We start from the raw sequence: 23,442 nt of genomic DNA, 5'->3' as shown, positions 1-23,442 counted from the left end.
AATGATGGAATGGTTCATTGTATTCCAAGATACGTTTCATCATCAATTGTTCCTAAGTTCTTTACCTGTCTTCCCAATGGTTTACTACGGTTATTGCTTTCTCATCCCTAATGACCTACTAGATGCATGATATTGGGCCATATTGTTCATCAATCAAAAGTTGTATTTCTTCATTTATAAAATGGCACTAATATTTTGGATTAGTATTGTAAAATTGCATAATATTCTACTTATTCTAGACAGTCAGTGTTCAACATATAGTGCATACCTTTCCAAATGAACACTGTTATTAAAGTGAATTTCACTATTCCTATGTAATTTAGCATCCCAATTTCCTTTCTAGCATCCTATGTCCTACATAAATTATTGCCCACCTTACCATCCAGCTAAAATGAACTTCTGTTTTCCTATTTCAGCTATTTATATTTGAGATGGGGGTTTTGTCATTTCCTGTGTTTAACAGTCTTAATTTATAGAAGGCATTTTTAAAAATCATACTTAGCTGAATATAGTTTTTTCTTCTAGTTCTCATAGAGGTTACATCTTAAAACTATTTCCAGATAAAAATCTCACATAGTAATTTTAGTCTCCAGAATAGTCTTTCTTTCTTGAGTAATTAAACTTATTATCTATTTCATCATTAGAAAAAAATTTCTTTGGCTTATCTATTGAAAAATCCAATCTTTCCTCCAATTCAATCTGAGAAAATTTAGAACATCAAGTTAACATTATAAGGAAAGAAAGTCCCTCTCCTATGACTAAACTTTTGAGGAGACAGTGTGACTAATACCCATTGCAACTCTAGGATGAGACAGCACATAAACTCAGCACACTGTTATGGACAAATATAACTGTACTGGTTCCAAGATTGTGTTGCATATGAATGGTTACGTGGGGAAATTTCAGTTTATTTAAGAGTTTACTATCATTCTCTATCGGAGGCATTTTAAATATATAAAACTCTGTCTAGAGAACTTCTTATAGTCATAGCATGCCAAGTAAAAATTATAGACAAGTAAACTTTTGTAAATTTTGAAGTGAGGTATACTTGAGCATTGTATAAAGCATTGGAATGCACCAATAGGAAAAACATAGCTGGATCCTCTAAATTTAATGGATAATATCTCTGAAGTCTTTGAGGAGTGTTAGTTCAAACCTCTCCAGTTTTACCTAAACTGTACCTGCACATTCATAGCAATCTAAATTTCTCATGTGACATTGGCCTATGAACTGTTTTCTATGTTTTGCTTCCAGGTCATTTCTTTGTTGATTTTATTAGTTCATTGATAATTTCTTTAAATCATATTCACTTCCTGACCCCACTCCTCCCAGATCCACCAATGCTCCTCTTTCAACCTAACTTTGGTCCCATATTTTGTATGCCATCAAATACAGTTGGTGCTGTCCATTTACTCTTGGATATATAGCTCTCCACTGAATAGTAGTCAATCCACTAGACTGTAGAACTTAAAGAAAACTTGAAGGAGTAGTGGATGGAGAGGAAGGATGTGGAGGGACAGAGGAGGTGAGAGGTGGAGGGAGGGAGGGGAAACAGCAGTTGGTATGGAATATATGAGAGAATACATTAATATTAAAAAACCAGAAAACTAACACTCTTCAAGAAGCTATTATTTACTAATAACTCCTCAACTAGGAGTAGGACTGCATGTCCCCTTACTCCCTCCATGCTGTTATCTTGCCTGCCTTGAGCTTGTGCAGGTCTATCACAAACACTGTAAACTCCTAGGTGCAACTTTCCCATTGTGTACAGAAAATACTGGCTCCTTAAAATCATCCAATGCCACTGATTGTTAGTTCTGCCCCCTCTTCCACAATTACTCTTAAGCTTGAAGAAGAAGGAATAGACTATGATGTCAGGTTTAGGGCTGAGCAGCCTACTGTGTCCTATGCTCTGTATCTTAAAAATTTGTGGATATTTTTGTGATAATCAGCAATTTCTACCAAAAAAAAACTTCTCTGATGCAGAATGAAAATTATAATCATATATATAATGATTATATATATAATGATTATATATATCATATATATATCATATATATATGATTTATATATATATAATGGTATATATAATATATATATAATGATTATATATAATGATTATATATATCATATATATCATATATATATGATTTATATATACATATATATACATATATATAATGGTATATATATATATATATATATATATATATATATATACCATTAGGAGGAGAGATGGGTTAGTACTATGACCATTTAGCAAAGTACTAGTAGTAGGTTCCTGTATGTGTCCTATGAGTTGTCCAGTCACAGGTTATTGACCCTGAAATCCATACTAGATGTCAGTTCATCTTGTAGAGTGATTGAGTTCATCCAACAAACATTGGTTGTTTGCTCCCATGACATTTATGTCACTATTAGATAACTAAGCATGACTGGCCGTGCCAGTAGTTGGTGTAGCTCACAGGATTCAAAGTAGGGTAATTTTGATTAATTCTGTACTCCAATAACATAAAGAATATCTTAAAGCACTATAAAAGCTAGATAGTAAAATTGAGCTTTCAGGTCAGTAGTAGCTTTGGTTTCTCCATGGTCTATGACTCAAATATGTGGAATCTTCAGCAATAAGGCTTTACTACTAAGTTCTAGAAAATAACCAACAACGTTAACAATAGTCTATCACATTCAATGTCTAAAGGACCTAACAGGCCAAAAACTCCTAAAGAAGTCACCTATTTCTGGCACTGAGCTTTCTATTTGTTAACTTGTAGTATGTTATAGAAGCATTGTTGCCCAATTATATAACAACTTCACTTAAACAGTTTTAAATGTGCTTATGTATGTATTTTAGGAAGTTTCTACAGTAGTAGGTTTCCATGACTTTTAAAGAGGGCTTTCATGTTAATTATCTTTCTGCATATTTCTTCTCCTACCTCACCCTGCCATTTTACACTATTTAGCCCCCTCCTCTTCTATTAGTTTCTTTTAACCTTTTATAACACTAAATTCTCTCTCTTTTCCATGAAATCCTTATGAAATGCCTGATTAGTACCAGAAAAGTAATTTTTTGGCCCCAGAAGACTACTTAGATAGTATTTAAAAATGTTCTTCTTCTTTATGGAGGGTCTGTGAAGCACTGAGGACACACCATTCTGTGCCTCATTTCCAGCATGTGCATCAATACTGGTCAGTCATCCACTGTGCTTCATCTTGTTTCCCTGTAGTATAAAACTAATGTCCAACATTGCCAAGAAAACCTCTAAGAGATTATTATTATTATTATTATTATTGTTATTACTTACCAAAGATGTGTTGACATTAACTATTTTTATTAACAAAAAACATCAAGCAGATTTCATAATCAACCATTTCTACCTGAGAAGAAGCACATTGGCTTTTTCTCCACTTTAGTTTTTTCAAGCAATAAGTGTTATGACTTCTAAATCAGTTTACTATCCTTTCTTGTTGTTTGTATAATCCCTTTTGCAAAGTATGAAACTAATAAACACTTATTCCCCTCTGTCAATGAGGATTTTTTTTTTACATTTCCTTGTATGCACTCTAAATTGTAAGACTTTGTGAAGTGCTCTGACAATCCACTTGCTGTGTGATAAAACATTCCAAAAGTTATCAAATTTAAATAGCAACCACATCATTGTCTCACAACCTCTGTGTTAGAAAGTTAGACAAGATTTATCCAGGGAACATTCTTAATCTGCGTGTCATTATCTGATACATTGCAAGCATCAGCTGTGGACGTGCTCTCTGGAGAATCCAGGTTTACTTTTGATTGACTTGGTGTCTTAGAGGTAATGGCTGTAAGACTGGCTCAGCATTATCATTGTCTGGACTACCTGAGGGGTGGAAAAAAGCTCTGTGAAAAAGTTTCAAGCTAGTAAATATATATATATATATATATATATATATATATATATATATATATATATGAATGTATCAGAGGCCTGAAAAATTTTTCAAATAGATATAACAAAGAGCTGCACTGTTTATGATCCAGCCTCAAAGTTACAAACACTACAGTCTTGTATTGTTCAATCAAGCTATTACAGCCAACAGATTCAAGAAGACAAAAAGGTGGACTCCACCTTTTAATGATCACTGTTCTGAACTGTTTATGATCATCTTTAGTCTATACTTAGAACTTTCATTCATTTACTGAGTACTTTCCGAACCACTTAATGCATACCAAACACTGAGGCAAGCACCAAAAAATTTTGAGAATAGAACAATGCATTCTACAAAAAAATATCCTGTGCTGATCTGGGACTTCTTGATAAATTTTCTGTTGGGTGGTTAGATGCAAGACTGGAAGAATGTTTCTCCTCTGCAGTGCTCAAAAGAAGATCATTGAGACGCAATATGGAGTAGTACTTGGCTGCTTGACTATTTCTGGACAGCTAGTATACCTGCTGGACATTTGATAACAATACCTGATGGCCAAAATGAACAGAAAGCAGGTCCACTGTTCTTTATTTTTAGTAGTCGTTTGCAAGCCTCCTCCATTTCAGTACAGTATACACCCTAAAACCAGTTTATGCAGTTTGAGTTGAAACAATATGTGATTTCAAATTCTACTTTTTGACAATTCAAAATAAACATACCCTTTCAGAAATTACTAAATGCAGGGTGTTTATGAAACTACACCCCCAGTTTGGAAATCCATTACAGTAGTAATCATAATGACAGTATTTTCATGTAACTCCCGAGAATAAGCTCTGTCTCTGTAGCCTTTTGGGTTATTCTTGATGCATTATTGTTCTATTTGTCTAAAACTTGATCAAATGACCTGAAGGAATTACATGCAGTAAAGGAATAGCCTATAACTTCAAGTTGTTTCTATACTTTTCTGATGATAGTATATATTTCTGTAGCAATTTATTACCAAAAAGAGAATCAATTGTTATGACAATATGAACTTAAGGCACAATTTTAATGGTACATCTCACAAAATATGATTGGTTTAATAAATATAAAGATTGTAAACTTTATGAAGTTTTCCATAAAATAATATCATCTTCATAAAGTTTATTTTAAACAAAATTGCTTTAAAAGAAATTTTCAAAGAGCATTTTTTTATTGCAGTAGGATTTTATTATGATGGTAGGTTTTGTTTTGTTGTATAGTGAAACATCACACAACAAATATTCAATATAGGGAGAAATTCAACTCCTCTTTATATAACTCAAAACCTTGCAAAAATGTTGACAAGGTCTAGTTCCCCTGCTCTCTCTCTCTCTCTCTCTCTCTCTCTCTCTCTCTCTCTCTCTCTCTCTCTCTTTGTGTGTGTGTGTGTGTGTGTGTGTGTGTGTGTGTGTGTGTGTGCACGCGCGAGCATGCACATGCATGCAGGTTACTAAAAGTTATAAGTAGGTGTTTCTCAATGCAGTTAATCATAGCATAACATGTCCTTTGAATTTCTTTTGTCTTCAGAAATATCTGAATATTACCAATCTAAAAAAGCAAAATCTTCTGAGAACCAGTTGGACATTTAAATAAAATGTCACTAAGTAATGATATCTTGTTCCAAGAGGAAATGATATCTGATTTTCTGAAACTTCTCCTTAGAAAATGCCAAAAGAAAAATCTAGTGCTAAAAGCAAGCTCTGAAAAAAATTCATGTTCAAAGAGCTATGATTTGTAATAGACTGAGAACAAGATTGTCCCATAGACTTTTAGGCTTGTCGTTAATACAATTTCAAGATATAATTCATTTCCTAGTTAACAATTTATTTTATCATCTTCATGGAAATATTTTATGGATGGATAATAGAGAACTTCAAAGAATAAATGTGGTTATTTTTGGATATTAATCATAACTGTAATCAAATGAAATAAAATATTGATATATTTTGATTTCTATTTTTAATCTCAACTTTCTTATCTTTGAGAACATATTGAGCACTGTTCAGTCTAGTTCAGATTTATTTCCAAGTGTGTCGCACCATGGAAGCCCTATGCAAATGTTGTAAAAATGATTAGGTTAATTCTTCTTAAACCACTTTGTAGATGTGAGTGCCATGGTTTGAGCACATTCTAACACTATATGCTATGTTCTATGGTTTGAGCACATTCTAACACTATATGCTATGTTCTATGGTCTGAGCACATTCTAACACTATATACCATGTTCTATGTACTAGAAGCTTGTTCTAGTCACCATCACTTTGGCATGATGGGTCTTCTTAGACATGATTAGATCATGGGTCTATCTGTAGAAGTGAATATGTTTCTCTTAGTGGTGGATTAATTCTCAAAGAAACTCATTACAAATGAGCAAGTGTGGTCCTTCTCCACACTTGCATCTCCTGCGTCTTAACCTTGATCACTTTTTCTCCCTCTCCTATCTTTGGAGCATCACCAGACATTGCCTTCAGAATCATAGAACTTTCCAATCATAAGCTTATTTTCTAGGTATACTACCCAGTGTTGATTATTTTACTATTCTAATGAAACAAAAAAACCTGAAAGGTGATATTTAGGAGTAAAAACACATTTTAAATTGTATCCAAGGTAAATCAAAAGAGTATTCATAAGTAGATCTTAACAAACTAGAAAGAGATCAGTGTACAGATCAGTATATATCAGCTCACTATTGAAATGAAGTTTACATTAAAATATTGGATATGTAGTAACATTTGAATTTCAAAGAAACAATTTTTAGTATGAGTGCATTCCATGAATATTTGAGTCAGGATGTGATGGTTAATCCTGCCTGTCAGCTTGATTGAATCTGTCACCAACTAAGGGGCATACAAACTGTAAGGATATTTTCTGGAAAGATTAACTATCTGCCCAAAACAGTATCTTTCAGCTTCCAGCCTAGACATAAACTTACCCCAGAAGAAAGCTGAGTTACTTGTGGCTGCTTGCCTTTGCCCCTTGCCGGTAGGAACATCTATCCTCTTGTTGCTAATGCTGTTGGCATCTTCGCTGACATCAGAACCCAGCTTCTTGACCATCTAAGAGGCATTGAAGAGCAACAGGCCCAAAATGGGATCCAGCTCAAGGGGAAGTCCTAAGGCCTGACACTATTACTGAGGCTATGGAACACTCATAAAAAGGGACCTAACATGACCACACTCAGGAAGACCCAACAAGCAGCTGAAAGAGTCAGATGCAGATATTTGCACCCAACCAATGGACAGAAGCAGATGACCCCAGTTGTTGAATTGGGGAAGGCTGAGGAGAAGGGTGACCCTGTAGGAGGACCTGTAGTCTCAATTAATCTGGATCCCCAGATCTCTCAAACACTGGACCACCAAATACACAGCATACATCAGCTGATATGACCCCCCCAACACACATACAGTAGAGGACTTCTGGGTCTGTGTTCATTCTGTGATGATGCAGCTAACCCTCAAGAGACTGGAGGCCTCAGAGAGTTTAGAAGTCAGGCAGGGTAGGGGTGGGGACATCCACATGGAGACAGGGGGGTGAGGTGGAGGTATGAGATGTGGAACAATAGGAGGGTGGATGGGGGTTGGGGAATAAAATATGGAGTTTAAAAATAAATTAATAATAATTAAAAAAACAATTTATTAAGGAACAACATACCTCATAGGGCCACTTTTTATGGTGGTTCCATAATCAAGGAGTTGTGCTATCAGTTTGTGTGACTTCAATGACAGACTCACATAATAAATTTCAGAGTGTGTCTCTACCTAGCTGAACTTGAAAATAATGAATGTATTTACTCAATGATGGCTGGAAGGCCTGTGTGCCAGAGATTCCATGTATGTCCGGGGAAATAGAAATGTTTGTTTTATGATGCTCTGCAGGAGTGAAGAGAAAGGCAAACCTTCAGAAGATATAGGTAAACTTGTGAGTTTTGTTTACACTACCAAAGTTTTGAACATTTCTTTGAAAGACGTGAGACATGGAAACTCCCTCCATCTGTATAGACTTAGGATGCTTGCTTAGCTCGATTCAGTAATGCCTGTGATTCACTGCTGTGATGTGTGTATCTGTTATTCATAGTCCTTTTAAAATATGAATGAGAACATTAATTTTCTCCACTATGACTATATTAGCTTTGTCATCTCAATCTAATTTGGGATTTCAAGTTAGAAAGGAAATTGTCTTAAGCTGCCAGAGTAAATGGTTTGCCCCATTTGCTTAGACATATGCACGCACTCTGCTCACTAGTATCCAGAGATCTGGTCACGTAGACTTGTCTAATTGAGGATCTATATTTTTTTCCCTTGGAAAAGAAAGTTCTTATTAGACATTGGATTTTAATTAAAAGATATTGAACTTCATTTCCTTTTAACAGAAACACTGATTTTCATTTTAGGGTGTTTATTAAACACTGAGTTTTTATTTTGAGATGAAGTTAAACCACGGCTGACGAACCATTGCTGACTTCATTGATGACTCTTTGCCTTTGTAGTAAATTACAAATCAATGCTGCTCATTCAATTTCTTTTAAATAGTGTTTTCAGTGATGACGTCTCATGACTGATTATGTTTCTCCCAGACATTTTTCCATCCAACAAAAAACTATTATGGTTCTTACTTTGATATTTTCTGCAAACATCCTAACTCAGCGGAAAGCCAGACAGACCCACAATGGAGTGTTTCATTCAAACTGGGGTTGGAGGTGAGAATGGGTTTGGATTCGAGGTAAAACTGTGAAATTCTTATACAGGTTATATGCTTAAGAGCGACATTAATTAATACAGACTATTTCTGTGAATACATCTCCTCACTGCAAGTGGCAAAGATGAAATCGGAAGCTGGGGTGAGTCCCATGCAGATGATTTTTATTGAACATGGAACAGGTATTGCTCACATTTTAGGGACAGTATTCTACCTAAATAATGCAGGAGTATGTGATGCCTGCCAACCCCCACACAATGTTAAAACCCTACTTACTGTTTTATCTTTAAAGAGAGAGAGCTCTGCATCCTTTGGCAGCTGATGAGTTCAGATAGAAAACACGCCAGGAGTGTGGACCCGACGCATTAGCACACACATCCCCCTACCGCAAAGCTGGGCCTCATCAAATGCCATAACATTGGCAAGCAGAGCCCAGAGCTCTTTAAGAACACGAAGCTCATAAATAATGCTTGAATCACATAAGGGATAATTAAATGAGACAACTGAATGCCAGTGGACTCCCTCGCAGAAAATATTCCTCAGCAAGGAGCTTTCTGCCACTGCTTTATCTGTGTGTGTGTTTTTCTTTCTCAGTTTCAGCTCTGACTAACAGTTCATTACTGCCGATACTTTTCAAATGGGAGTGTTTTAAAACTCCTCACACTCCAAGAAACATTGTAAGACATATTGAGCAGCATTTCTCCAATGTCTAGCGACTCGTACATATATCTTCATTTCTAAATACTTTAGCATGAACCATATCAATCTAATAAGATACACCTGTTTGACAAACCAGACACACTTAACAATCCCGAAAACTAAAAGAAAAATATAAATATACAGAAGTTCACTTAGTTGTGAACCTTACAGCGTATCTGGAAGTTGTTCATCCATTCTTTTCATTTAGGGTAAATAGGCATCGGTGTTATATCTGCTTCCTCATTCTTAAAACAAACAAACAAACAAACAGATTCACAATGAATTTCAATGTTTCTCTACCAACTTCCTCCGAATTTTCTTTCAGAAATGCTTAATGTCTTTGGCTTGACAGCTTTGTGCTCGAGGTTGGCAGGCTATTTTTAGTCTCCCAAGTATTGTAAAGGCTTGAAAACACTCTGCTCTGCCTTGCTTGTTTATAAAATACATTTAGTAGACAATTACAGTTCATTTAATATGCTTTCATCACTGTCTAGGAAAAAATGCCTTTAGTTTTTGGGTTTTTTTTTTCTTTTTGGAAAATGAAGAGAAATGTAAATCTTTGTCCCATGGGGCCACTAGGATGGGACATGTGTACTAACCCTGAGAAAAAAGATGGGACTGCAGGAGAAGGGAACCCTAACTCAGGTTTGCAGCTGGAAGCTGAGAGAGGGGAGTGCCTCGGGCCTCCGGTCTGACCTATTTTTATTTCGAAGCTGCAAGATAATCCTGTAGAGTGATGTACAGATGACTCCCGATTCCAGGTAGGCTTCACGGCTATTCAAATGGCCTCCTGTCAGTTTGGTCAGGTGTCAAATGTTCACTTAGCATCTAATAGTATTCCAGGCCTGTGGCCAGTACTCAAGCTAAACAAACTTTTAAGCTAAATAGATTTTGTTTTAAACTAAAACCAAAAGAACAAAATTGGCCTTTGCCTTCCTTGGAGGGGGCCATTGAAGAGATAACTGAAATAGTACTGAAAGGGTCTAACAGATAAAATACCCAGGGGAGGGGAAGCTGTTTAAAAGATACTTTGTTTGAAAGACAGACCGACACAGAGGCAGACAGAAAGAAATGTGTTATGATTTTCTGCATTCAATCTGACTAACCAGGTAAGGTAAGTAAAATGAGGTTAGACCATAAGCTCTACTGTAATAGGAATCTATTACAGTAGTCACTAGGGACCAAATTAACAAAATATAATTCCAGTTAGATAGAAATGAAGTGACAATACTGTTAAGTAAACCTATTAACTCCCTACTCTTAGAAAATGTATACTACCATAGTTAGAAACCATGTAGGATACCTACAGACCATCTGCAATCAAATAGCTCAAAAAATGTTAAAATTATTAGATGTAATTATATGTCACATATTATTATATAATTATAGCACAGTCTTATATATAATATAGTTATATGTTATATGTAATAAAATTATATGTTATTATATATAAAGCATTATATATAATATAAAAAATGTTTACATTTTCTGTAAGAAGAGGATAAAAATGATGAAAGTGACAGGAAGAAATGTCAACAATAGGTGTGTACAGATACAAGATTACTATTTACCACATTTACAGCTTCTCTGTACATTTAAAATTATATATTCATAATTTAAAATTTTGGCATTGTTCCAATGTGATGAGTTACTATTTTTTAAAAGAATAAACAAAGTTGAGGCATAGGGAGTTGGAGATGGATCTCAGAGGAGATGAAGAATTGGGGTGAAGAAAAAATATACTATATGCGATTATCAAACAATTAATAAATATCACATTATAAAAGTTTTCTTTTATATGTGTGTGAATGAGTAGGAGGCTACACCCTGGCAGATGGAGTACGTGGGGTCTAACCTGCTCTAAAGGCCTTGACATGGAAATTAGCTCTCATGATGATGCATGAAGGGTATGAGAGAGACAGGAGAAGCCTGAGGTAAGGAAAAGGGTCTTCAGCAAGAGGTTTAGGTAGCTGAGCACCGAAGCCAAGGGAAGTCAACCCAGTTATAGCACAGAAGTGGCAAAGGAAATTGGCTGAAAGAATTGTGGAAGGAGCCCAGGGATTCCATACATCCAGTCATAAGACCTAGCAAGTTTGAGAAGGGTATTATGGATAATTATGAATGATTATGTTCCTAGGACCTCAATTGGTGAGAGGAAAGAACTGATGCCTACAAGTTCTCCTCCAGGCTAAGCACACATGAGCAAATGCACACACACACACATACACACACACATATACACACACATACACACACATATACACACATACACACACAGACACACACACAGACACACACACAGACACACACATATACACACATACACACACAGACACACACACACATACACACACACACAGACACACACACATATACACACATACACACACATACACACACACACACGCACACACACTCACATATACACACACACTCACACACAGGAAAAAGTCATTGAAGCATGCAGTTTTAGCTTTTGGAAAGAAAGTTAAGTTTGAGATTCTGAATAGTGAGGAGAAACCCACTCTTTCCTCTTCTCGGAATTGAACTCAATTCTGTTCCTACTTCATCTATCTAGGATGAAGACAGTAAGAAGGGACTCCAGACGGGAGAGCCACTCTGTTCAGTCTTAGAAGCCAAAAGTTTGAGAACAAAACAATGCATCCCAAGTCTGAGGCTAAAGACTCCAAAGCACCCTGGAGACTTCCTGGTGAAAGCCTAGGTTCCAGGGCTAAGGAGTGTGTGAACTCAGCCAGCCACAGCAAACAAGGGCTGGGCTGGGCACAGTAGCCCTGGAAGAGCTTTCCAGTTTTTCCAGTTTTGCCAGTTCATTCCATCCAGACATCCAGCCCATTAAACCATGCTGCCCACACTTAGACCCTCTTGGGTCTTTGAACAAAATGACAGTCTTCTCTGCAAACTCCTTCACAGAAACACTTTGAAGCAAGCTTTACTAATTTCCTAGAAATCCCTTAACCCAGTCAAATAGGCAACAAAAAAATTAACCATCATTATAACTGTTCATGACTATCTTTGATTGACTCCCAGATCTGGTTATACTCCATGGTGAAAGCCTTACTATTAGTCATGTAAATATTTTAGAAGAAAATCTGTTAGAATGTTTTAAATTTGTGAAAAACTAAGATGCACTTATGAATTAATAATCATGTTTTGAAAGTTAAAACTCTGCAACAGTGTCATCAAAGAAGCTTAATTTTGTGTCAGAGGGAAATGGTCAACTGGTCAAAATACAGAGAACCACTCATCATTCAGTGCCTAACACCAGTTGCTAATTCTGCACTACAATCCCAACAACTAAAACGCAGAGTACATGAAAGATGGCAGCGGGGGGCAACCTGTAAGAGCATAAGAGTCACAGGACCATGACCTCCACTGAGATTTTGTCTTCTATTTGACGGGAAAGCTGCAACCATGAACGTCAAAGGTCTGGTCACTGAACGAGACCTATACAGTGAAAACACCAGTTGACATGCAGGTGTGAACAGGAAAATCTCACAGGGCCCAACCCTAGATGAAGAGCTGCATTCAGTTAATGACTTCTAAAAGAGATTCACTTTTCTCTGAGGGTGAGCTCCTGGTATGTAATCCCAAATGCCCCGCCCTAAACATATATACAGATGAGCAACAGTAAATGAACTCAGCAGGCTGCAGTCACACGTGTACGCATGCACTAATATGGCAATGGTAAAGAAGATGAGGTCATGAATGTGAGAAAGAGGAAGAGGGAGGAGAAGTTAGAGGAAAGAGGAGGAAGTGAAAATGATGTAATTACAGGACTTGTATATGAAATTCTCAAATTTATCAAAATTTAAATTAAAAGTTAATATAATGAAAACTGGCAACAAAGTTAGCAATGCCCACTTTTTTCTAAAGAGCATTTCGTCCCCATAGTGGCAAAGCAAATAGCCTGAACAGTGTACACAACTGTACCGTCAGCCATGGAGCTCCCTTGAAACTACCTAGTCCATTCATCACTTTCTTCTACAGGCACAGAGGACTCCAAGTGAAGATGGTAACCTGGAACAGATGGTCTTTCCTTCTGTCTCAGCTCTGAACTTTGTCTGTGTAACTCCTTCCATGGGTATTTTGTTCCACATTCTAAGAAGGAACGACCACTCTTTGGTCTTCCTACTTCTTGAGTTTCATGTGTTTTGCAAATTGTATCTTTGATATTCTATGTTTCTGAGCTAATATCCACTTCTCAGTGAGTGCATATCATGTGTGTTCTTTTGTGATTGGGTTACCTCACCCAGGATGATATCCTCCAGATACATCCATTTGCCTAAAAATTTCATGAATTCATTGTTTTTAATTGCTGAGTAGTACTCCATTGTGTAAATGTACCACATTTTCTGTATCCACTCCTCTGTTGAGGGACATCTCGGTTCTATCCAGCTTCTGGCTATTATAAATAAGGCTGCTATGAACAACAGGGTGGGGGGAGGGTATAGGGGGCTTTGGAAATAGCATTTGAAATGTAAATGAAGAAAATATCTAAGGAAAAAAAAGTAGCCTGGAATGGCTAAGAATTCAGATAGCCCTCAGTCCTGCCAAGTTTCCTATGTATTCTACCACTATTGGCTCTAAGTAAAACTAGAAAAACACTACATATATGCTTGATTGATTGTTATTCAGAAAATAAATTATTTACATATGACTAAAATCAGTTCTTTTCAAATGTTGTTTGGCTGTGTTGATTCATCACACCAAAGGGTTATTAGAAATTCCCTACATTCTCAGAGGGTTGAATCCAAGAGTTTAATTAAAATTCTTTATTTTTTTTCTCATGAAGAGTATGAAATGTGAGTGTAATTGGGATAAAACTAACTCTCTCTGTGCATTCACAAGACTCATACATTTATTTTCCATTATCACTGGAAGCTGAAACAAACACATAAAATTATCAGCCATAATTATGATTATGTTTAATTTTCCCATTTCTCACCCCTAAAATGCCATTATAGATGCATTAAATTAAAAAAAGTGCAGGTCAAAATGTGTTATGAGAGGTCAAGTATTTCCCTCTAAGAATTTCAAAGGCCTGAAAATTGTTCAGTTCACTCTCATGCCTTGACTTTGAGATAAAATAAGTATGATAACTTCGAATCAAAAAGTCAGAAATCACAAAGCCACAGTGAAATTGGAGACAAGGCAGCAGAGTGGCCAGTGTCCAAATGGAGGCTGAAGCCCAGCTCTTGTTTGCCTGTGCAGTTTTTGAGTATTGAACTTTAAACTCTCCCACATAAATGATCATTCTTACAGCTAGACTCTCTGCCCTTGTCTCACAAAAAACAAACAAACTACCCCATGATGATTCAAGCTACCAAAACTGCGCTACCACAGTCTACCTCATGCATTCCAACAGAAACTCCAACATAATCCTTTAGGATACTTGCTTCAGCTGGAGAAATTGGCAGTGTTGTGCGAAGCACAGGTCACCTGACATTGATCAGCATAACCTGGAATTAGGACTCGCTGCAGATGATATATGCAAATACATCCAAGGGAATCTTCCTTTTGAAAAGAAACAAAGAGACAGCTTTATCAGAGTCCTTTCAGCAAAATCTTGCTGGCATATGCAATAGTGTCTGGGTTTGGTGGCTGATTCTAGGATGGATCTCCGGGTAGGATCATCTCTGGATGGTCCATCCTTTACTTTAGTCTTAGCTCCAAACTTTGTCTCTGTAACTCCTTCCATGGGTATTTTGTTCCCTATTCTAAGGAGGAATGAAGTATCCATACTTTGGTCTTCCTTCTTCTTGATTTTCTTGTGTTTTGCAAATTGCATCTTGGGTATTCTAAGTTTCTGGGCTAATGCCCACTTATCAGTGAATGCATATCAAGCAACTTCATTTGTGATTGGGTTATCTCACTAAGTATAATATCCTCCAGATACATCCATTTGCCCAAGAATTTCATAAATTCATTGTTTTTAATAGCTGAGTAGTAAGTACTCCATTGTGTAAATGTACCATATTATCTGTATCCATTCCTGATATTGCTGTCTCGTGTGAGGCTATGCCAGTGCCTGGCAAATACAGAAGTGGATGCTCACAGTCATGTATAGGATAGAACACAGGGCCCCCAATGGATAGAGAAAGCACCCAAGGAGCTGAAGGGGTCTACAACCCTATAGGTGGAACAACATTATGAACTAATCAGTACCCCCATAGCTCGTGTCTCTAGCTGCATATGTATCAGAAGATGGTCTAGTTGGCCATCATTGGTAAGAGAGGCCCCTTGGTTTTGCAAACTTTATATGCTTCAGTACAGGGGAATACCAGGGCCAAGAAGTGGGAGTGGGTGGGTAGGGGAGCAGGGCAGGGGGAAGGGTATAGGGAACTTTCAGGATAGCATTTGAAATGTAAATAAAGAAAATATCTAATAAAAAAGCAAAAAAGAAATGAAACAAAGAAAAAGTTTTAGCACTTAAAGTTTATGGATTCACTCCGCTCGATGCTTCTTAAGAAGGGCTGCCTAACCTTAAAGGGGTAGCAGAGCTCTTCTTCCTCCTTCTCAAGATTCTGAAGCAGCTTCCATCTGGTACTTCCCTCACTCTAAAACTTCATCCTCAGACCAAGACCCCGCACTTATTGCTATCTCCCTTTCTGAAGATTTAGCTTATGTGTATTTGTGTGTGTGTATATATGTATACATATATAATATTAGATATTCATAATTTTATGTAATGTATATAATATAATGTATAATATGCATTAATATTATTACGCATATTATTGCTATGTGTAATATGTTATATAATGTATATTAATATATTATACATATAAAACCATGAGCAAAATAACTAGCAGAGGAAAGGGTTTTAATTCAGCTTACAACTCTCGGGTCACTTTTCATCAATAAAAGAAGCCAGGACATCAGCCAAACATAAAAACCTAGAGGCAGGAGCTGAAGCCCAGTCCATGGAAGAGGGTTGCTTGCTTGTCAATCATGGCTTGCTCAGCCAGTGTTCTTATTGAACCCAGGATCCCCAGGCCAGGGATAGCACCTCCCACAATTGGCTGGGCCCTCCCACATCAGTTTTTAATTAAGAAAGTTTCCTACAGCCTGATCTTGTAGTGGACTTTTCTCCACTGAGGTTCCCACCTTTCAGATGGCTCTACCTTGTAGCAAGTTAACATAAACTTAGCCAGCACATAGGTCAAACCACAGTCTGATGAATTGAAACAAGAACTTCCTAGAAAAGGATAGTAGGTATTCCTGGCACTTTTCCTTGCAGAAGTCGCCGCCATCTTGTTGTCGCTATCTTGTCAGTACTTTAGAAGTCATGTGTCCATTACTGAAAAAGGTGAAAGGGATTAGATTGTCATCGTAATCCATTCTTCAAAGTGAGGAGGAACTAGGAGTCATTTGCAGAAAAAGTAATGGCAACTTGACAAAGCAAATCTGAACATCCTTCAGATCCAGTAAGGATAGTAGACATCATAAAACAAATCATGTACATTAGATTAAATCCCCATGAAGACTGTCAAAATCCTTCAAGCAATAAAAGTAGAAAATCACTATCCTGTGTTAATATTATAATTATTAACAGGCAAGAAAAACAGAGGATGTAGAAATGTTAAGAAATAAATTATCCAGTGTGCTTATTGTTTTATAAGCTAAATGTTAATTATAACGGGGAAAAAGTGTGACAGATGATGACTTTAACAAAAATGATCAAATATAGCAATATGTTCAACATGAAAATAGCTACAATATCTGCAGCCTATGTGCTAATGTACAACTCAGATGTGACAATGATAAAATTCATTCATAATATGAGACACGTTTCAGCCTGGCTAAACAGATGTTTTCAAAGATGTCAAAACCATGAAAGATGCAAAAGGAAAAGAAACCACTCTAGAATAAGGAAAGTATACAAACATGACAAAATAATGCACCATATTTCTTAGTTGAATACTAAATCAAATAAACAGGAAAATAATCAGGAAAACACAATATTAATGAGACATAATTGTCAATAATTGTTCAAGGAGAATACATTGCCATTATGCAGCAACCACTAAAACTTGTCATTGTATTTGAGTGCTGAAATCTTCATGTATCCTCATACAGGTTTAGTCTTAGGAAGTAGAATAAAAGCCTTTCCATGAAAATTAATAAAGGCTTTGATGTTTATACCCTCTTGAAATATTCAAACTTTTCTGGTGTTAAGCAACTCTTGATATCAGATAGTTAGATGAGTTTTATTTTATTTAGTTTAATAGGAGCAGGAGGTGGGAAGAGTTTGTTGGTGTTAAATGTCTATTCATTCACAATTAAAACTGAACATGTGGTCATTGTCTTTTAAGGTATTTCAATTGTTTTCTTTCCTACTTAAATTAAAACTGTGGTTTCTTATGCCATTTTTAAGTAAGAATTAATGAAGAAATTTTATTAATTTCCATAAGAAAGGAAACAAAATCGAAAAGTCTTGAATTGACGGAAAAATTAGATCATTTAAAGAAGAACAAACTATGAGAGTGATTGAAAATTTCAAATCTCACTTCTCACATCTCTTTATTTATTTTATTTTACTGGATATTTTCTTTATTTACATTTCAAATATTAGTCCCTCTTCCTGTTTCCCTTCTGGAATCCCCATATCACATTCCCCATCCCCCACACCACATCCCCCATTCCCCATCCCCCTGCTTCTATGAGGGTGCTCCCCACCCAACTATCCACTTCTGCCTTCCTGCCCTGGCATTCCTCTACACTGGGGCATCAAGCCTTCACAGGACCAAGGGCCTCTCTTCCCATTGATGTCCAAAAGGCTATCCTCTGCTACATATACTGCTGGAGCCATGGGTCCCTCCATGTGTACTCTTTGGTTGGTGGTTTAGTCCCTGGGAGCTATGGGAGGGTCTGGTTGGTTGATATTGTTGTTGTTCCTATGGGGTTGCAAACCCCTTCAGTTCCTTCAGTCCTTTCTCTAAATCCTCAATTAGGGACCCAGTGCTCAGTTCAATGGTTGGCTGTGAGCATCTCCATCTGCATTTGTCAGACTCTGGCAGAGCCTCTCAGGAGACAGCTATATAAGGCTCTTGTCATCAAACCCTTCTTGGCATCCGCAATAGTGTTTGGGTTTGGTTTCTGTATATGAGATGGATACCCAGGTTGGCCTGTCTCTGAATGGCCTTTCCTTCAGTCTCTGCACCACACCTTGTCTCTGTATTTCCTCCTGCAAGTATTTTATTCTCCCTTCTAAGAAGGACTGAAGCATACTGGAAGGACTTCCATCTTTACAGTTGGCATATATTTATAAACAGCAGGAAAAAATTATAACTAACTTCCTACTTATTTTCTTAGGAAATATGCAATGGTGGCTTATAAGTATCAAGATGCTGCTATGTTTCTTAGAGGTAGTTCTTTGTTTTTGAGAATCTTAATTTTAAAATAGGGACTTGAAACTACAGCTGAAGTTCACAATATACCTGTACACTCAGGCCCATTTCTGATTTTATAATATGTGCCAAATAAGCTACTCCATGACCACGGTGACTTGCTTATGAGAAAACAACACAGATGCATTTGTAATAACTCTACACTTCGATAGCAGCTCATGAGAGAAAGGTAGTATAATTTTCTTGGAGACCTCAGAGCATTTTCGAGTTTCAACTCTTTTGCAGCAGTGTACCTAACATCTTTCTTTCATTAACCTACATTTGCCTCTTTTGTTCTTCTTATCAAAGACATATGTGCCAATCACATTTTATTTTATCACTGCTTTAAAGGATATATTGATGAATTCACTCAATTCTAATGCTAGTATCATTTAAAAATCTGTAAAATAATAGAATATCAAGTAATAATGAAATACTTTAAAAAAAACACAATGCTTTGTATTTATTACCTCCTACAACTGTGAAATAGAATCTGAATTAAGCCAGTCAACTTTTTGGTTATATACTTTCAATAAAAGTATCAGTTGAAACTGCAGTCATATGGCCAACTGGGCTAGGATGTCCAAGATGAGCATTCACTCGCTGGCCATTTTATGCTAGCACACTCAGGTACATTGAGTCATTCCAGAGTTGGTGACTGAAGTGCCATCCTCCTCATACATCAAGCCTCCCATGCATCCTTGACTCAGTGTGGTAGTGCTTCCAAAAATAGATCCAACTTTGCATGTTGCACAACAGCATGACGTCACCATCTGTAATCAAAGCAACAATAACAGCCTAGAGAGAGAAGGATGCAGAACAAACGGATGAACTACCATAGTTGCTATTTTAATTATGCTGTTAAACACTGTAAAATAAACATTAGCCACATACAAGAGTCTATTAGTGATGCTATGGTGTGCTTACAGACAGGAAACTACCATGGCTGCCCTCCAAGAGGCCCAACAAGCAGAGGACTGAGACAGAAGCAGATACTTATACCCAACCAATGGTATGAAGTTGGTGACTCCTGTGGTTGAATTATGGAAAGGCTGGAAGAAGTTGAGGAGGGTGACCCCATAGGAAGACCAATAGTCTCAACAAACCTGGACCTCTGAGATCTCTCAGACACTGATTTAAGATTAAAGATAATAATTTTTTAAAAAAATTTAAAAGAATCTAAAAAGGAGGTAAATATAATTAATATTTTAAAGCATTTTCATTATGGATTATCTCAAAAAATATAAAACACATCAAGGACCCTAAGTATTCACTGCATAAAGTTGTTTTTAAAAGTATAACTTATAGTAAAAGCTAGTAGAAATAAGGAAAGATAGTGATCAGTTTTAAAAATAGAAAATAACTGTGAAACATTAATGTCAATAAATTGGAAGTAGCTTCAATGAAAAGAATATAAAATCTATATTTTTCAGAAAATGCTTCTCAAAAACAAACAAGCAAAATCAACCACAAATTATCAGGATCCAAAAAGAGAAGTAGTCAAGATAGGGCTCTTAAATACAATGGCACTGGGCTGGATGGCGTTTAGGGCTGAGTACTTGCAACTCACACAAAACCCTGGATTGGACTGCAAGGACTTTTTTTTTTTTCACAGCAAGCACTAGGAGAGAATTGTGAGAGTTCCTCTCAGAGCCTGAGTAGAATACAAAGCTTGGCACTGTCACCTCCTCTCCTTCACATTATGCTACAGTGTCTAGCCAATGGACCGTGGCTAAATTAATGAATGGGTAAGGAATTTGGAATGAAAATTTGCAATGTTTGCAAATGATATAATGGTTTTTTTTTGGGGGGGGGGAACATCCATGGAAATCTACAGAAAAACAGTTAGCATTAACCCATACATTTGGCACAAATTCAGGACACACATGCAATCTAAATATCAAATTTATTTGAAAGAATAGCCAAATTTTTTGAAATTATTTGTCACATTTATGTACATATTTATAAGTAATAAATGTAAGCAAAATATATACCTATTTACAAATAAAACTAGCAAGCACCCAAATATATCTGAAAAAATATTATTAGGAAAACTTTAAAAAGTTGATATGTATATCATGATTAAAAGCAACATTGTACTCTTACAAAATTGATGTAGAAATTTAAATCAATTACAGAAAAAAATCACAGTAGAGTTTGTGACTATCTTTCTCAGTGTATGTGTGTATGTGTGTGTGCAAATATATCATAAAACTTCATACTATAAGAATTCAAGAATATTGGTATCAACATTTTCATAAAAGAATGAAATATTACTGCATAGATATTAGGCTGTACAGCTAACTGAAACAATAACAACCATGTGTAAGGAAAGCTCCACCCGTACCTGATAGAGAAAGACTAGAAACAAACACACTCATTGGTGAGTACTTGACTCATGCTAAATGTGCCCATGGAAAGCTATAGTGAAAAGCAATCTTTGATTATATGGTTCAGGATCAATGAGATATACACAGAAATCTGCTTCACACTGTACACAAAACTCAATTTCAATGACTACAAGTAAAAGCAAGCAGTACAAAATAAGCTTCTATAAAAATCACATTTCACCATGTTCATTATCTTGAAAGGAGAAAAGTTCTTTTTAAACTTTATGATAACAAGTAGGTCTGCAAATATATTATATATATATATATATATATATATATATATATATACCCAATTGCCACTATAGACTTTTGGTTATCAAATAGATGGCAGAAAGTAATTGCAACTTATGTAACCATAAAAGGGTTTGAATCCAGAGCATGTAAAGAATCATAAATCCTTGAGTTATGCTTGGAGAGGCACTTCACATAAGAAAATATAAAAATGACCTTTGAACATTTGTAAGAATGCTTATCTTAACAAGTTAAAGAAATGCAAATACAAAGGAGTAACAGACCATAGGCATTTAAAGAGGGAAGTTAAGAGGTCTAACAATGCTTAGTGCTGTTACGAACAAGCACTCTGCAGAGCATATACCCACACATGGTCACATATACACACAGAAAAATAAAGATACAGAGTCAGCAGTTACAAATAGCTAAGCTTCTGTGACTATCAATTTATTTAAATGTTATTCAAACCATGGGTAACAAACACAGCTGGTCTTCGATACATGTCTGGGAGAAGAAGATTTGTGGTGAGAGTTAGCAAATCCTGGTGAGGATATGTATCATACACATACACACACACACACACACATATGTGTGTATGTATGTATATATGTGTATATATATACATGTGTGTGTTGCATGCATGTGTGTGTGTATTTAACTAAAATCTGAGAACTTAGAAATAAATTCTTTGTACTTTGAGGTCACAGTTACAGTGAGTCATCAAGTGATACAACAGTTAAACAACTGTGACCTCAAAGTCCTCAGTCCCCTATTCTCTCATGCCCAACCTCATGTCTAAGCTAGTATTAGAATATGTATTCAGCAGAATTGGCACAAAGACTAAGAACTAATACATTTAAAGTACAGCTCACACACTTTAGTGACAAACAATTACTCCTAAGTAATGGTCAGTATCTAAGAGCAAACACATCGAAACAGATATAAGTCAAGAGTGTTAGCCTAGGAGAGCTGTTAGCAGGAAATCCTATGAAGAGTACAAAACTTTACAATTTTCATTAAACCAAAAATAGGAAAAAGGAAGTGAGTATCAATTACACATTACCATCTTGGGCTCTGGAGACATGGCTCAGCAGTTAAGAGTGGGTACTGCTCTGGCATGAGACTGAGTTCTGTTTGCAACACCCACATCGAGAGGCTCACATTTGACTGGAACTTAGGGTCCAGGGTTTCAGACGCCTTTTTCTGATCATGGTGAGCACCTGGGCACAGATGCATGTGCTCACAGACAGACAGACAGACAGACATATGCAATTAAGAATAAAACAAAAATGCAGTCATATTAAAAATAAATTATCCTGGAGATAATAAATATTTGGAGATTCAGATATGCTATGTTATACAACAACAAATACAATATGCATTATCATGATGCTGTTGAAGTACCCTTTGCCAACCGACAATACAATTGTCTATTTATAGGTGTGCAAATGTCACAAAATTCCTGTTTCCATAAAGTATTTCTTATTTTTCTATTGTTCTGTGGACTGATTTACAGAATTCCAAGTATTAATTTTCAGGGTTAAGATTTAGCCGCTTTTATGATTTTTGGATCTATCTGGTAAGCAAGCATTATAGACTTGTTCTACTGAGCCGATCAGTTTTAACCTCATATAGATAGGTGAGATTTGTCAAGCAAGAATAGGAGGAAGAGTTAGAAAGATGTAGAAGAATGCAAATTGATCCATTCTTATCTCCCTGTACAAAGCTCAAGTCCAAGTGGATCATGGACCTTCATATAAAACCAGATACACTGGATCTAATAGAAGAGAAAGTGGTAAAAAGTCTTGAACACATGGGCACAGGGGCAAAGTTCCTGACCAGAACACCAATGGCAAATGCCCTAAGATAAAGAATGGACAAATTGGACCTCATAAGATTGCAAAGCTCCTTTAAGGCAAAGGACACTGTCAATAGGACAAAACAGCAACCAACAGATTGGGAAAGATCTTTACTAATCCTCCATCCGATTCAGGGCTAATATCCAATATATACAAAGAACTCAAGAAGCTGGACTCCAGAAAAATCAAATAACCCCATTAAAAAATGGAGTTCAGAGCTAAACAAAGAATTCTCAA

The sequence above is a fragment of the Mus caroli genome, chromosome 19, assembly GCF_900094665.2.
Source record: "Mus caroli chromosome 19, CAROLI_EIJ_v1.1, whole genome shotgun sequence".
NCBI classification, from domain to species: domain Eukaryota; kingdom Metazoa; phylum Chordata; class Mammalia; order Rodentia; family Muridae; genus Mus; species Mus caroli.
Note: the sequence above shows the minus strand (reverse complement) of the source record.